General features: G+C 50.9%; 1 pseudogene; it reads left to right on the top strand.

Moving 5' to 3' along the window:
- Positions 1-13,767: 13,767 nt before the first annotated feature.
- Positions 13,768-14,404, top strand: LOC142422913 (large ribosomal subunit protein uL13 pseudogene; annotated as a pseudogene).
- The last annotated feature ends 2,212 nt before the right edge of the window (positions 14,405-16,616 follow it).

Raw genomic sequence — 16,616 nt, 5'->3', positions numbered from 1 at the left:
CCAGTCGATCTTGACAGTGCCTAAGGACTTGGCGAGTTTCAATATTGTGTCTAAACGGCAGTTGTGTGTGAAGAGGAGATGGGGACCTTGACTCAGCTTTGGTAACGTGGTCCTGGTAGGGTGGGAATTCAGTCTGAGCATGTTGTTCAGGCTCTGCCTAACTAACCATGACCTCTGGGTCTTGATTTCATCACCCATTAACCAAGGGAGTTGACGCAAGAAACCAGAGAGAGGAACAACTAAAAGGAAGGCGAGCCTGCTCGCCCAACACAGGGAGTGTCATGGGTGTCGCTGGATTGTGCATAGAAGAATGGGTGGCTCCTCCACGCGTGTTCTGCTGGTGTGGCAGTTAGCTTTTATGTTGCCTGGAAGTCGTGTGAAGTGTTGCGGTACAGTCCAGCAGCCTGATGAATCTCCTTAGTGACGAGGCCTTTCTTACAAGGAACTTCTCTCTGGACCCCCACCTTCACCTTTGCTGGGACTCAGTGTCTACCTCCAGGGACGGCCCCTTGGGCGCTGCTGATGCTGGGCACCACCCTCCCCTCCGAGCTGCCTGTGCCCTGCCACGTTCCACCCGCCCCAAGGTCCCCACACTTCTGCACCCGCCCTTCTGTGATCTCCCTTCTCCTTTCTGGTCTTCAGCCTTCAGCTATGTGCGTCTGAAGAGGGCTTCGGAGAGCATCGGACCCATGGGCTTGACTTGGGGTGCTTCCTTGTTATCAAGTTCCTACATATCTATTTCACTGGTTTCTTTCTCTAACGACCCAGCTCAACATAGCTGTGTATATTCTCAACAATAACGGCAAAAATAAGATAACATATTCAAAAAGAGGGACTTGGGCTAAAATCGACCCAATAACAGGCAGTAACATCCCACGATTTCCAAAGGGAGACTACAGGATGGGTTGCTATCATTTGCAGAAGCATCCTCTGGGGGCGACAGGCCTTTAGGATAAAGTGTTCCCTGGAGGTGACTTATGGGGAGCTTGACTTGCCACCTTGACCATGGAAGTGGGTCGGTGAGGGGGTGGCTCTTGGAAATGCATCATTGAGAGCACCATCTTTGTTGACTGCCGTGTGCTCTACAATGCCGGAGAAATCATGCTCCTCAGATCGGTCCAATCAGGCCCTGCTTCAAGTTACAGGGCTTTCAGAAGCTAGTCCTCAATCTTACCTCCAGACTCTGAGAACTCGGGAAGTTCAAGTTCTGGGTTTCCTGTCCAACTAGACCCAGGGGCTCAGTAGGGTAATCAAATCTCTCTCTCTCTCATAACAATAACCACATATAATTGATCAAGGATACACGAGGGAGGGAAAGGGGGAAAAGTTGAACTTATACCAAGGGCTCAAGTTCAAAATGTTTTAGAAATGATGATGGCAACATATGTACAAATATGCTTGATACAATTGAGGTACGGAATGTTATAACAGCTGTAAGAACTCCCAATAAAATGATTTTTTTAAATCTCTATCTCATTTTTGCTCTCATCCTCATTCCTGCTACCTGACACCTATTTAGTTTTGTCTGTTGGTTCCCCTCCCAAGCAGGCTCTCTCTGCACAGCGAGAGAAACGACAGCAAGTATCTCCAGGAAAAGGCCCAGGCCTGACACGGGTGCCCCTCCCTTCCCTGAACTGGCTAGGTTGGACATTTATGAAACCTATATCCACAGACTCACCCCCAACACTTAGGTTTTATTCCAAGGAATAATGGAGACACTGGAGAAGGGGACTGATATGGTCAGGTTTGTGGATTAAGGAAAAGGAGTCTGGGGGAGGTCATAGGGATTAGGTGGTCATGGGAGAAACTGGAGCTGGGGAGATCCCTTAGAAGACTCATGAAGTCGTTCTGGACAGAAACAACGAACTCGAAGCCAGAGTAATGGCAACAGGGTCAGCAGGCAGACGGGCTAGGGAAGAAAACCCTCAGTCTGATAGAGAGGCTTCAGCGATCGCGTCGGGAAGGTGAGCATCATGGAATGCCAGTTTAATAGAACAAAGTGTTCTTGCATTGAGGGAGTACTTGAGTGGAGACCCAATGTCCATTTGCTACTTTTAATATTTGTGGCAGTCACCTAATCTGGTGTCAATTTAAGGATTAAGAGTGTAGGGGTGGAGTCTAGGCTGTCAATCTGGAGAGAGCCAATGAGACTTCTTTGGGCATGGCCTTCTCCTGAGAATTCTGGGACATCTGGTATTTCCTCCTTGGAGTCGGAAGACCTCTCTCTCTCTCTGCCGCTCCCAGGAAGACATTGCAGAAGACAAGCCACATAGACCCAACCAGACTTCGGAAGCCAGAGAAGCCACAGAGAGACCCCTGCCAGCACTGAGATGCTTACAATGCCAGTGGACCCAAAGACTTTCTACCCACTGGCCTGTGATCATCCTGCATTTGGCTTCATTGCATGTGTTTTGTGAGTCTGAAGAGGACTTCATAGAGTGGTATTGGACATATGGGCTAATATCAGACTCAGGGCCTTGGACTGGACTGGGCTGGGATGTTTTCTCCATGTTCAATTGCTCTTGTATATAAATCTCTTTCTTACACACATATGTGTGTCCATGGATTCGGTTCTCTAGTCTACCCAGACTAACACAATACTAAACCTATAAATATATGCACATAGATCTATTTCCTCATCATCATATATAAATATATTTACATATGTACATGCCGGTATTTAGACATCTATAAATGCCCTTTGCCTCCTAGTTCCTTCCTCTATTACCTTTTACTTTCTTCTTGTCCCACTATCATGTTCAGCCTTCATTTGGGTTTCAGTAATTCCTCTCAGTTACATTCTCCTTGATCAATCCCTACCAGGTCTCTCACACCCTCCTTGCCACTGATTTTGTTGTTCCCTTGTCCCTGGATTGGTTGACACCGCTTCATTTCCCCCACCTCCCACTCTTTCATGTCCCCCCAGAACCATTGGTCCTGTTGTTTTCTCCTCCAGATTGTTTATCTAGCCTATCTTATCTAGATAGACCTGCAGAGATAATCATATGCCCCCAAAAAAGACAGAACAAAACACAAAAGAAAACAACAACAACACAAAACAATGACAAAAAAAGAAAAGCCTGTAAATAGTTCAAGGTCTATTTGTTGAACTTTAGGAGTGTTTTCCATTGAGTTTGATGGGGTGCCACACCCTGGCCCCAAAGTCTATTTTTGGTACTCCCTTGGCACTTCCTTCTCTGCTCCCCTTGCTGTTCTGTTGCACGCCCTTAGTGTTTTGCCTCAGTGTGGTGGGGTCAGAATGGGTGCAATTCCCACACTGTGTCTCCAGTGTTGTCCCCTGTAGGGCTAGGGGTCAGTGAGGGATGTCATGTCTCATAGTGGGGCCAGCCATATCGTCTTCTCTGTGTGTTGGCTACTCTGAGCAGGAATATTGTCCTCAAGGCTTGATGGGCCAGGATGTGCTCCACTCTCTCTTCCTCCCCCTTCATTTGCTCCTGTGTGCTCTGATCAGACATGCCCCTCTCCCTGAGCTGTAGCTTCAGTGCTGTCTTCTGAAGTGAATTCTTCTTGGGGGACGGGTGACTGTCCACGTAGTTGGGATTGGGACAGGCCCTGACCTCGTGGGGTTTTATGAGAGTCGAAAGCCCTGTCTTTCTCCCTCAGAGGGGCGGATGGTTTCCAGTTGCTGACTTGATGGGTCCCAGCCCAATGCATAACCACTACATCTCCTGGGCAACCATAGACAGCCCCACACAATGAGATTTCAAGCACAGGTGTAGAGGTTAGACTTGGTAGGCTATCTCAAAAGGAAGCACTTTGGCTTGTGGGGCGCAGTTCTCCATGCGCCCAGGATGCAGTTGGGGTGCATCCACGAGGAGCGAACTGCGTTTCAGTGCTAGTGCCGCGATACAAGTGCACCACTTGGCGGTGACGTCCAGATGGAGCGCGGGCAGAGATGCAGGTCCAACGTTGCTCCTCTGTACAGCCCTCCCTGACGTGCCCACGTGCCATGCAGCTCAAGCAACGTCCCAGCCGAACAAACGGCAAGTGCAGGAGGCAGATGTGAGGCCAGAGAGAGCCTTGGGAGCGGCCATCTTTCCTTCGTCATTGAGACTGTGGATGTGCAAGAGGAGGAGCGGGGTGTGGAGTCTAGGTCAATGTAGGGGGACAGGGACAGGGAATGGAGGCTAGCAGGGAAGACGCAGTCGGAGAAGGAGGGCGAGAATGGGCGCAGAACGCAGTGGGAGTGAACGAAATCGTGAACAGCCATTGTTGAGTTGGTGTAGCTGCTGCTAGCGTATATTCTCAACAACCACCACTCGAAAAATCAACGGGCAAGTGAACACACGAAAGGAAGCAGAGCCCTGGGGCGTGGGGTGGGGGGGCGTCCACATCAGCACAGTGTGGAGAAAGGGAAAGAGGAAACCAGGAGAGAGGGGCCCTGCGTGCCAAAGTTGGACAACTGGCGCGCGAAGGAGTCGTTCCTAGTATCAGATGAGCATCCAAACGTGCTTGTTTTGATGAAGAGGTGCGGGTCAAGGAGCTGGGAGAGAGGAAGGAGCTGGGAGGGGCAGCGAGTGTCAGCGGCTCTCACAAGACACTGGGGTACGAAGAGGAGGCTGGAGATGGGGAAGTGGTTTGAGGTTGCCGGGTGGAGGGAGGGCCCATTTTTATGCACTGAAAAGAGGGGCATCTGTGAAGGGGAGACTGTGCAAATGCAGGAGCGAGGAGCCGGGTCGTGGAGTGAGACCACGAGGTAATGAGAAGACGCGGGTCCTGAGAGGGAAGGACCCACCTTGGGCCCAACGCGATGACCTCTTCTTCCATGTGTGTCTGTTTAGAGAGAGGAGGCTTTCAAAGCCGCCAAGAGGAAATGAATAGTGTAAGGAACCAACAGCATGGCTCCTGGCCTTCGTGATTCTGTGACCAGAAGATCTAGAGCAGCGGTTCTCAACCTGTGGGTCGCGACCCCTTTGGGGTTCAAACACCCTTTCGCAGGGGCTGCTCCATTCATCACAGTAGCAAATTTATAGTTATGCAGTAGAACAATAGTAATGCTATGGTTGGGGGTCACCGCCACATGAGGCACTGTATTCAAGGGTCGCGGCATGAGGAAGGTTGAGAACCACTGCCCTCCAGGCTGACCGGCCACCACTGCTGACAATCCGAAAGAGACCACACACAGTAAGAGCCCTGGAGAGTGTGGGGGGAAGACCTGGGACCAAACTCAAAAGCATTTAAAAAAAAACAACAAAGACCAGTCTTGCTGATCTGCTTGAGATGAGTGGAATGTCCAAGACTACCACCCTCCCCACCACTCAGGCCTGGAAATGGACTCTCCCTGATGACTCTGCTTGCTTTCTTCTTCTTTTTTAATCACTTGTTGGGGGCTCGTACAATTCTTATCACAATCCATACATACACCCATTGTGTCGAGCACATTTGTACATTTGTTGCCCTCATCATTCTCAAAACATTTGCTTTCTACTTGAGCCCTTGGTATCAGCAACTCATTTCTCCCCCTCCCTCCCTACTCCCCCCTCCCTCGTGAACCCTCGATAATTTGTAAATTATTATTTTGTCATATCTTACACTGTCCGATGTCTCCCTTCACTCACTTTTCTGTTGTCTGTCCCCCAGGGAGGAGGTTATATGTAGATCCTTGTAAATGGTTTCCCCTTCCTACCCCACCTTCCCTCCACCATTCTCACCACTGGTCCTGAAGGGATTATCTATCCTGGATTCCCTGTGTTTCCAGTTCCTATCTATACCAGTGTACATCCTCAGGTCTAGCTGGATTTGTAAAGTAGAATTGAAATTGTGATAGTCGGGGGTGGTGGGGGGCATGGCGAAGCATTTAAGATCTAGAGGAAAGTTGTATGTTTCATTGTTGCTACACTGCACCCTGACTGGCTCATCTCCTCCCTGCAACCGTTCTGTAAGGGGATGTCCAGTTGCCTATATATGGACTTTGGGTCTCCACTCCACACTCCCCCTCATTCACAAGGATATGATCTTTTGTTCTTTGATGCCTGATACCTGATCCCTTTAACACCTCGTGATCACCCAGGCTGGTGTGCTTCTTCCATGTGGGCTTTGTTGCTTCTGAGCTAGATGGCCACTTGTTTACCTTCAAGCCTTTAAGACCCCAGATGCTATCTCTTTTGATAGCCGGGCACCATCAGTTTTATTCACCACATTTATTTATGCAGCTGTTTTTCGTCAGTGATCGTATCAGGAAGGTGAGCACACAATGATAGGATTGTTTGTTCTTTGGTGCTTGAGACCTGGTCCCCTGATGACTCCACTTTCAACCAAATGATAGATGGGTCTGTAAGGTCAGTGACCAAACCCAAGTGGTGCACAGTCCTTAGAACGAGCGAGTGCCCACCCACACAAGATAGAAAGGGCGGGGACAGAGCTCAGGAGGCCAGCAAAGATGGAGAGGAAGGCAAGTGGCAATAGTAAACACAGGAGGAAGTGGGGAGCGTGTGGTTCTGGGGTGAGGAAGACAGGAGCGTCACAAAACAGCACATGTATGAACTGTTGACTGGAAAGCCCATGTGCTCTGTCACCTTTCACCCAAATCACACTAAGATCTCTAAGAACAACAATGGCCCCACCCTGGGAAGCTGTGACCTAAGACAATGACCCCGCCTTCCCCAAAGAGACTACATGAAAAGAAAAGAATCGAGGACATTGATACATTGATTAGTGGAGTCTTCGGAGACCCAGTGTGTGACTCCGGGGAGACGAGAGAAACAAACCCATGGACAGACATATGTGCATACAAGAGCAACTGAACACAGAGAAAACATCCCAGCCCAGTCCAGATCAAGTCCATAAGTCCAATATTTGCCCAAATGCCCAATACCAATCTATAAAGTCCTCTTCAGACTCGTGAAACACATGCAATGAAGCCAAATGCAGGATGATCACAAGCCAGTGGGTAGAAAGTCTTTGGGTCCAGTGACGTTGTAAGCATCTCAGTGCCGACAGGGGTCTCTCTGTGGCTTCTCTGGTTTCAGAGGTCAGGTTGTGTCCATGTGACTTGTCTTCTGCAATGTCTCCCAGGGAGTGGCAGAGAGAGGTGTCTTCGGACTCCAAGGAGGAAATACCAGATTTCCCAGAATTCTCAGGAGAAGGCCACGCCCACACAGAAGCCCCATTGGCTATCTCCAGATTGACAGCCTAGACTCCACCCCTATACTCTTAATCCTTAAATTGACACCACATTAGGTGACTGCCACACCCATCAATCCCATGTCACATGTGGGTACCGATTCAAAGAAACCAAATTCAGACAAAGGAAAAGAGACGTTGAAAACGTTTTGTGTGTCTGCACCCAAAGGAAGGGCCTGGGTAAGAAGGCCGTCATTTCAAAGTCTCAAGAATCAGAAGTCTTTGTATCGTCCCCATTCTAGAGACACAGAGGGAATACACATGGCCTACCCAAGGCCACCCGACCTGGCGTTCCAAGCCCAGATCCACCTGGTTGGCAAACCCAGGAGGGAGCCCAGGCTGTCCAGGCAGCCGCTGGAAGCACAGGTGTGTATGGGAGGGGAGTCAGGGAGTGTGGCCCAGGAAGAAAGCATGTTAGACACTCGGTCGATGCTGGTAGAAATGGATGGGTGACTCTTCGGTTGCACCAAGTCTCGAAGAGCAGCGCATTACCAAGGAGAGAAAAGAGGGGAGACGGAGATAAAGGCACGGGGCCCAGAAAAGAGCGTCCCGTGTTAGAGAATGGTGCGTGCTTCACGGTGGCTGGAAATGACACGCTTGGGACAAAGGTCAGTCCATTCGAGTCCCATTTGCTCTCCCACCCTTGTTCATCTGGACTCTATTATTGCTGCTATTGTTACTGCAGGATTGGGCACAGCATTGTTGTGAATACTCACATGACCCTTCCAGCCATCGTCTTTGTAACTCCCACCAAATGACTGGGGAGAACTATGCAAATGTGAGGTGCTGGGGGCCCACCCAAAGGCCGGTTGCTCATAGGGTCAGTAAGTAGCATGGCACCCTTTCATAGTAGGACCATGCAAGTAAGATCCATGGGGCTATAACATGGAGGTTGCTCGGCTTTGCCATCCCGTGCCAAGCTTCAAATGAGCCATTCCAGGGGCAGAGAGGGGCATCTCACCACCGCCCAGAAAGAAGCGCCAAGAATGGAGTGGGGCCTGAGATCCCTGTACTGAGCGCCCTCAAGCCAGGGGACAGAGAGCTGTGACATCAGAGAGGGTGACAGTTGGCAGAGAAGCAGCAGGAACAGAACCAGGGGACCAGCAAGAGATGGTGTGGTGGGATTCCCTGGCCCCCAGAATAAGAAGGCGGAGTTCCTTCGGACAGGAGGCTTGCTGGTTCGAGTGAGGTGCCTCAGGGGAACTAGGTTTTGCTGAGCCCAGAGTTAAGAGTTGAGCCCACTTAATCCAAGGCTTCCTGGCAGGATGGGCATTCAGTGGCAGGGTTAGAATTTTAACACTTGTCTGAACAGGCTGGAGCCAAAGGGGCCCGCATGGCTCAGAGGCTGGAAGCATGACAGAGAGGAAGCTGTCCTGACCAAATAATGATATTCTGTGAGCGCCTAATCATTCCGAAGTCTAACCTACTAGCTCCTGAAGACCCACCGTAAGCACGGATACTGTCTGTGAGTTCTGTGTAGCCACTGTAAGGCGAGATCTAGCCCAGCAGAGAAGAAGGATGGCCGGTGTCTGAACTGGTGAGAAGGTTGGATGGTGGAGGCGGGTCTGGGTCTGCTTCTCAGGGCTGGGGCTGGGGCTGGGGCTGGGGCTGGTGGTGAGTCTTCTCCCCACTGAGGAAGGTGAAGATCGGAGGCTGTTCCCCGGGCTTTCCTTGTCTATAAGGGTTGACCTCCGTTGCCAATTTTTCTCGTGTTTCTCTTGGTGTCTCCTCTTGGTGTCTCCTTTGCTCACGGTGTTAGTGAACCTGTCTTCTCTCTCTCTGATTACCTACAAACTAATAATTGCATCTAGAAATCTGAATGTATATATATATATGACTACTATAAAAGTGCTGCTGTATACAGCTTACTGCATCCTAGCAGAGACAGCTAATGTCTGGCCGTCCCATTGCTTGTGATGCTAAAATTGATCAATGGGTTCTTTCTCTAGACCGGCATGGAAACTGGAACATTGCCTGGGTATTAGATGATGTTAACAAAGCATTGCAAATGTTGTTAGGTGCAATTATGGCACTGGGGTTAGGTAAAGTAAAAACATTTCTTCTCTCAACCACAGCAACATGATTGAATCTCCAAACATTATGCCGAGCAAAGAGGCCTGGCCCCGAAGAGCTCCCTGTGTTATTCCACTGGTACAGAACATTCTGGAACAAGCAAAGCTAATCTACAATGACAGAAAGCAGAGCAGTGCTCGCCTGGGGCTGAGGGTGGAGGGTGATTGTGGAAGGGTAAGAGGGACATGTATGGGTGATGGAACGATTCTAAATCTTGATTATCGCGGTAATTATACGGGTGGATATCTTGTCAAAATGAATGAAACTTGAGCTCAACATGGATTTATTTTCTTGTGTGAAAATCATACCTGAATAAAGTGGATCTAACAAGGGAGAAAATGAAAAATAAAGTTGTAACTAGGAGAAACCATGCAAACATCCATAAAATTACAACAGGTCTACGGAATAAAATGATAACACCGTTATAATATGTCTAGGGAAGGAAAAGCCAGAATATTCCTGAGAGGCAAAGGTAGGGAGATGTCCTCTCATGGTCTTTGAACGCTCGGTCAGGAGAGACAGGACCCTGGAGGGGGACGGCAGAGATGGCTTGCCACCATGAATGCAGCAGGGGGCTCAGACTCAAGGACAAGGGAGGAGACGCAGGACCAAGTGCCGTCACCTCCTGTTGTGTGGTGTGTGCGATGTTGTGGCCCCCCGGACAACAATGGAGGTGGGGGAGGGGCGGAAATCAAACGCCGGGCACGAGCTTTACAGGGAAAATAGTGAAATGGCCCTGAGGGACATAAAAGAAGACAGACATGTAGAGAGAAAGACACCACATGCAAAGGGGGAATATTACAGAGATGTCAGTGCTTCCCAACTCAATCTATACATTTAATACCACGATTGTAGGAAAAGGGCAGGTGTTTTTGCGAAATTCTTTTCTGTTAGAGGTAAAGTCACTACAGCGCTGAAGGTGAAGTGCTATGGCGCTTGGGATTTGCGCTTATACATAGATTTTAACGTGGGAACAAGATGAAGCTACACTGGCATGCTATTAATTAAAGTGTTCAAGCTGCGTGATGGGGACAAAGGGGTTTCTTACAGGACTCTTGAGTGGTGTGTTTGTGTGGGGGACCAGCCCCCACAACCAAATGGGTCGAAGGGGTGGTTGTGTCATTGAAGGGTAAATTAAAGAGACAACAGACAAGGTAAAGCGTGCCAGGGCTCCCCTCTGCCACCATGACTTCAGGAGCCAGATCAGCACAGAGAGAGAGATAGATTATATTTCCAACAACAGTTTATATATTCTCATGGGGGGGGCACCATGAAAGCCCCCCTAATTACAGGTAAATACATACTTAACAATGTGGGCAGTACCCTAACCCTAAAAGTCCCTGAGTTCATTGGAGGAGTAACCTGAACCAGTGCTGGGGGCAGGTAAGGGGGAGTGACATGTGACATCCCCTGATCAGGGAGAGCAATCCCACGTGGCTGCTCTTATAATTAAAGCTGCCAGCTAGCTGGCAGTCAGCCATGTGCTCCTAAGCAGTCACTGTAAGACAGGACTATTACAGGAGGATATAGTGGGAGCAATATTAATGATGAGAATCTACTGGGCCTCACAAAGGTGAAGCCTCTCTCTCCACCCCAGAAACCCAGCCTGCCAGGCTTCTTGAGGTATGAGAATAAAGGCTTCATCTGCATACACTCTCTTCCCGCTCTGTTTCCCACATGTTTGAAGAGTCCGCAATGAAAGTTTAAAATAATAAAAATATGATTTAATTAAAAATGTTTCAATGAAAGTTTAAAATGTAATCAAGTAAAAATCAAATAGACAGATAAAATAGAACATTATTGCCACCAGAAGTTAAGAAGAAAAGAAACAAGGAAATCGAACTTTGGTTAAGGTGGGGTAGGGGGAGTGGGGGAGTGGGGGGATGAGGGGCAGCTGGGGAAGAAGTATCGATTGAGTCCCGTAACTGAAAGAGGCAAGCTGCCAGCACCGCTGGACCCAGGATTCAGAGGGGTCTCAGAACTTGGTCTTCATGGAAACCGCCCATGTATCAGAAGGTCACTGTGCTCCACAGGGCTCTCCGTGGCTGAGTTTTGGGAAGTAGGTCTCCATTCCCTGCTTCCAAAGGATTTTTGGGTGGATTTGAACCCTCAACCTGTCAGTCAGCAGCACATGAACTTTTTGCACCATCTTTGGCCCCCAAGAAAGCCTCGTCTTTCTCCCAAGGACCAGCTGGTGGGTTCAAACTGTTGGCATTGCGATTAGCAGCCCAACCCCTTACCCACGATGCTGCCCAGACCTCCCCAAACCCAAACTCACTGCCATTGAGTAGGGCGGAGTAGAGCTGCCCCTCCAAAGTCCCAAGACTGTCGCTCTTGACTGCAGTAGAAAGCCTCACTCTTCCCCCTTGGAGAGGCGGGGGTTTCTGGGAGTTAGCAGCTCAACACATAGCCCTTCCACCTCCAGGGCCCCTCTCACTGCCATCGAGTCGGTTCTGATTCATGGCGACTGGCTGGGCCCAGGGTAGAACTGCCCCTGTGGGTTTCCTAGATCTGCACTCCGTGTGGGAGTAGAAGGTCTCATCTTTCTCCTGGTGGTTTTGAACTGCTGACTTGGTGGTTAGCAGCCCAACACGTAACCACTACGCCACCAGACTCCTAGCTCCAACTTAAAGGCCTGGCGTTAAGTCTCAGGGCGCACTTGGTCAGGTGCTCTCTAGCGGCCGAGCTAGGGCTTGCTGTCACCTGCATCAAGCACGCTGCCTAGGACATAGCCAAGTGGACAGGTGGACAGGCTGAGAAGAAAGCAGGTGAAATGAACAGTCGCTGCTGAGGAGTTGGGCCGTTCGAAGGGCAGAAAGTCCTGAGTAGGACAACGAGTTCCTTGTGGGGTCCTTGGGCCAAGTTCTCTCCAGTGAAGAAGGCCAGGGGAGAGGGAACACGCCGACACTCGGATGTGGTTGTTACTGGCACTGGGATTGGCCGAACCCACACGCTATGCATGAGTCTTGGTGCTATATTAGGTGACGATGATGGTGCATGTTTTATAAACGAGGAAATCTCGCCCGATGAGTGGCCATGAGGACATGGTCGTGCCAGGATTTTCCAGGCTTGGCCGTCCCCGTCCATCCAGGCCTCCAGCCTCGTGAGAGCAGAGCAGGGCTTGCAGGTGTCAACGTTTCAACGTTCTCTCAAGGGTCAGCCTCGTAGGCACCCTGGATGGTCCTTCAGGCCAGTCTTCCTCCAGGTGAGTCTACTGGATGGTCCTTCAGGCCAGTCTTCCTCCAGGTGAGTCTACTGGATGGTCCTTCAGGCCAGTCTTCCTCCAGGTGAGTCTACTGGATGGTCCTTCAGGCCAGTCTTCCTCCAGGTGAGTCTACTGGATGGTCCTTCAGGCCAGTCTTCCTCAGGTGAGTCTACTGGATGGTCCTTCAGGCCAGTCTTCATCCAGGTGAGTCTTCCAGTCAGACTCCTTACAGTTGCAAGTGCCAGAAATCCAACTCAAACAGCCTTAGGCAAACACAACAAAAACCAAAACCACACCTTTACATAACAGAAAGCTTAAGGAGTTCAGGCACAGCTTGATCTAGATATTCAAATGATAGCAAGAATATGACGACCTTTATATTCTCACCTCTGGGGGCTTACTAATCCCTAGTGGGAAGAAGGCTTTTTTTGTTTTGTTTTTTTCCCCAGCAGGCCTGTGGTGGTTAAGGTTGTGTGTCAACTTGGCTGCGGGGTGAGTTTCTGGCGTGGCAGCAGTCCTGGACTGCTGTAGTCGTGGTTCACAATATGACCGGAGGGAATCAATCCTGGTCAAATACAAAGGGATTGTGGTGGGATACAGCATGCTTAGTCCAGGCATTTCCCCGATTTGATGTAAAGGGAGACTCCGTAAGGGGTTGGCCTGCACTGACTATTTAAGGATCTGGGGAGCGTTTTGCTCCCTTTGGATCTTGCACTGACTCTCCTGGGACTTCCAGTTATTGGGGCTTCAGTTAGGGTCCTGCCACACTACCGGCCAGTCGTGGATCTGTCAGCCACCTCAGCTCACGAGCTAGCAGCTTCCTGTCTATCCTGCTGATCTTGAAGTTGGTCAGCCCTGGCAGCTGTGTAAGTTAGACGATGCCTTCATCTCACAGGCAACCCTCGGACTGGGGTCTTGTCCATCTCTGGAGCTGGAAGATCCCTGGTGGTGTAGTGGGTTACGAGTTGGCCCGCTAACTGCCAGGTCAGCAGTTTGAAACCACCAACCACTTCTTGGGAGAAAGATGAGGCTTTCTTTTCGCTAAAAGATTTGTAGTCTTGGAAACCCACAGGGGCAGTTCCGTCCTGTCCTGTAGGGTCGCTGTGAGTCAGAACTGGCAGTGAGTGGGGTGAGTGTGCCCGTGTTAGCCAGTTCCCAAGGATAAGCTCTAGCTACACATGTAAGTTTCACTCGGTTGTGCTTCTCTAGAGGACCCAGCCTGACACAAGGTCCAAATCTGGTTCCGATCGCTGAACCAACCACAAAGGCTGCTTTCAGGGGGGAAGCCTGGGTCTGATGCCTACCTCTGAGCCCCACCCGAGGCTCATGCACCCCGAGAGGAAAGGATGGGTCCCCAAAAGCAACTGCTGGTGCTGCCACCAGGAAAGGGACAGAGTAAGAAAAGATCCTGGGAAGGTGACTGCGGAGCCAGAGGAAAGGTCCTGCTGTTGGGTGGCCACGGCCATCCCCTGGGCCATTGGGCAGTCCTGGTGGCCAGCCAAGTGCTGCTGGGCAGGCAGGTGGAGGTGCTATGCTGTGAAGGCATTGGTCTTTTCTGGAAGCTTCTACAGGAACAAGTTGAAGCACTTGAACGCCAGCGCCTCCCGGGGCCCCTGCCACGTCCCCGTCCCCAGTTGTATTTTCTGGTGCACGGTGCCAGGCTGGCTGCCCCACAAGACCAAGCTTGGCCAGGCCACTTAGGACCACTTTAAGGTGTTTGATGGGTCCCCCCCCCCCGCCCCCCACACACCCCATGACAAGAACATGTGGATGGTTGGTGCTTCCTGCTGCCCTCCGGGAGAGGCGCGTGCAAGTTTGCCTACGGGGTGCCTAGCCCCTGAGGGAATCTGGAAGCGCCAGGCGGTGCCGGCCACCCTGGAGAAGAGGAAAGAGAAGGCCAAGATCCATCCCAGGAAGCGACAGCAGCTTGTGAGGCCAAAGAACCTGGAGACGAAGATCCGCAAGTGCACAGAGGTTCGTTAAGACCCATAGACTCCTGGTCTGAGCCCAAGCAAGACTGTTCGTTCTTAAAAAAGAAAGAAAGAGAAGAGATGAGATGCTGGGCCACTCTCAGAACATCTTCCCATAGGATCCCATGCCAGGGTCCCCACCACCATCGCTGGACAAACTCTTCTGCTTCCTCACACCTTCCCCGCACTGGCCTTGATTCTTCCTGTGAAACAGCCCCACGCCTGCCTGCTCCTACCTCACGCCATATACCCTGCACCTGAGAGCATCTCCTGCACTCCCCCCACCTCCCCCTCTCCACACCTCTCCCACGCGCTGCTTCTGGGACATGATTCTATGGTCCTTCAACAGTGAGTTCCTGCTGAGCAATGAGGCCCTCCAGAATGGAAGGCAGGCTGTGCCTCAGTTTCCTCATCTGTAAAACAGAGACCGTATCTGCTACCTAAGGTACCAAAGAGAGAATTGGCTGACGCTTAACCATTTCAAGAGGCGGAATATGGTGATCAAGAGCTCATGGCTCATGGGATTGAAGGAAGACGCCCAAGCTGCATTGAAGGCCGGGGCAAAACACAAAGAAACAAAACACCTGCAGCTGATTAGATTTGGAGCAGACCTGCAGGACAGAGTGGAACTGCCCCAGGGGGTTCCTGAGGCTGAAAATCTTCATGGAAGCAGGTGGCCTTCTCTTTCTCCCCAAGAGCGACTGGCGGTGCGCAGTCAGCACTTCACCCACTGTGCCACCAGGGCCTCGGGAACTGACTGAATCCCAATTGAAATGTTTCAATGAACCAGCACAGTGCAGGAGGTTCTCAGTCGTCCACACCAGGAAATTTGGAAGACAGCTACCCGGCCAACCAATTGGAAGTGATCTGTATTTGTGCTCATTTTCAAGAAAGAAGATTCGACAGAAAGGGAAACTTGTCGAACAATGTTTTGTGAGATGGAGGAGGACTTTGTGGATTGGTGTTGGACATATGGGTTAATGGGTTAATATTGGGCTTGTGGGCTTGGGCAGCACTGGGTTGGGATGTTTTCTTGATGTGCACTTAGCCTTTATATAAAACTCTCTCTTGTACATGAGTTTCTGTGGATTTGTTTCTCTAAAGGACCCAGACTAACAGAGGGGTTGGCCCAGTGGCTGGAGAAGTGGTCTCAGACAGAACAAGGGCTGTGAGACTGGCAAGGACGCAGCAGTGTTTCCTTCTGTGTGCGTGTGGTTGCTATGGGTTGGAACGGACCCAACTGCACTTCATGGCAACGACCAGGGTTTCTGTGAGGATTAAACAAACAGCACGTGATAGAGTTCCCGACAGTGACCAGTGCGTAGTAAGGGCCCGCTGTGGGCCATGATTCTTCGGTTGCAGCTTGCACATCTCGGTCCCTGGCCGGCCAAGGCAGGCGGCTCCAGACCCTCCCATACAATCCAAGGCTTTGGCTGTGACATTCGAATAAATGTGTTCCCCCTGCACTCTCTGTGAGCAGGAGGGTGCTTCCTTTCCATCCCCTATTTGCAGATGAGGAAATGAGGCGCAGCCCTCATCTTCCCGCCTAGAAGTGGTGAGCCAGCCCCTTGGTTCCTGGACCGACTTCCGGTTTCTGGGTCTTTGCTCTGCTTGGAAGATGCTCTCCTCGGACCTGCTGGCACCTTCTCATCCCTGCAAGTCCAGCTCCGGAGCTCTGCAAACAATAATGGAGATGAGCCCAGACACTCCAGACACTGCCTACGGCGGCCCCGGGTGATTTGGGGCAATTCTTTGTCCCAGAGTGCTATGAGGTAGCTATGATGCCTTTAAACCTCAAACCGCATTGCCATCAAGTCCGTGTCCACTCATATCAACCCTCCAGGACAGGGTAGAACTGCCCCGGTGGGATCTGAACCCGAAACGGAAACTCTAGACAGAGATAGAAAGCGTCCTCTCTGCCTGGGAGCAGCAGGCAGTTTCAAATGACTGAACTCATGGTTTGTGCAACCCCCCCCCCCCCACAAGCCCCACTGCTCCACCGGGGCTCCTTGTGACACTGCCGCTGAGGAAGGGGAGCCCTGGTGGTGGTGATGTGGCTACTCTGTGGGCTATTTACCTGCAAGGCCAGCAGTTCGAAACCACCAGCCGCTCCTCAGGACAAAGACGAGGCTTTCTGCTCCCAGAGAGAGTGGCAGTCTTGGAAACTCACAGGGGGCAGTTCCACCCTGAGTGGACATTGGCTCCCTAGCAGTGAGGTTGTCTAC

The sequence above is a fragment of the Tenrec ecaudatus genome, chromosome 12 (genome assembly GCF_050624435.1).
Source record: "Tenrec ecaudatus isolate mTenEca1 chromosome 12, mTenEca1.hap1, whole genome shotgun sequence".
NCBI classification, from domain to species: Eukaryota; Metazoa; Chordata; class Mammalia; order Afrosoricida; family Tenrecidae; genus Tenrec; species Tenrec ecaudatus.
This window is presented reverse-complemented; position numbering and strand designations above follow the sequence as displayed.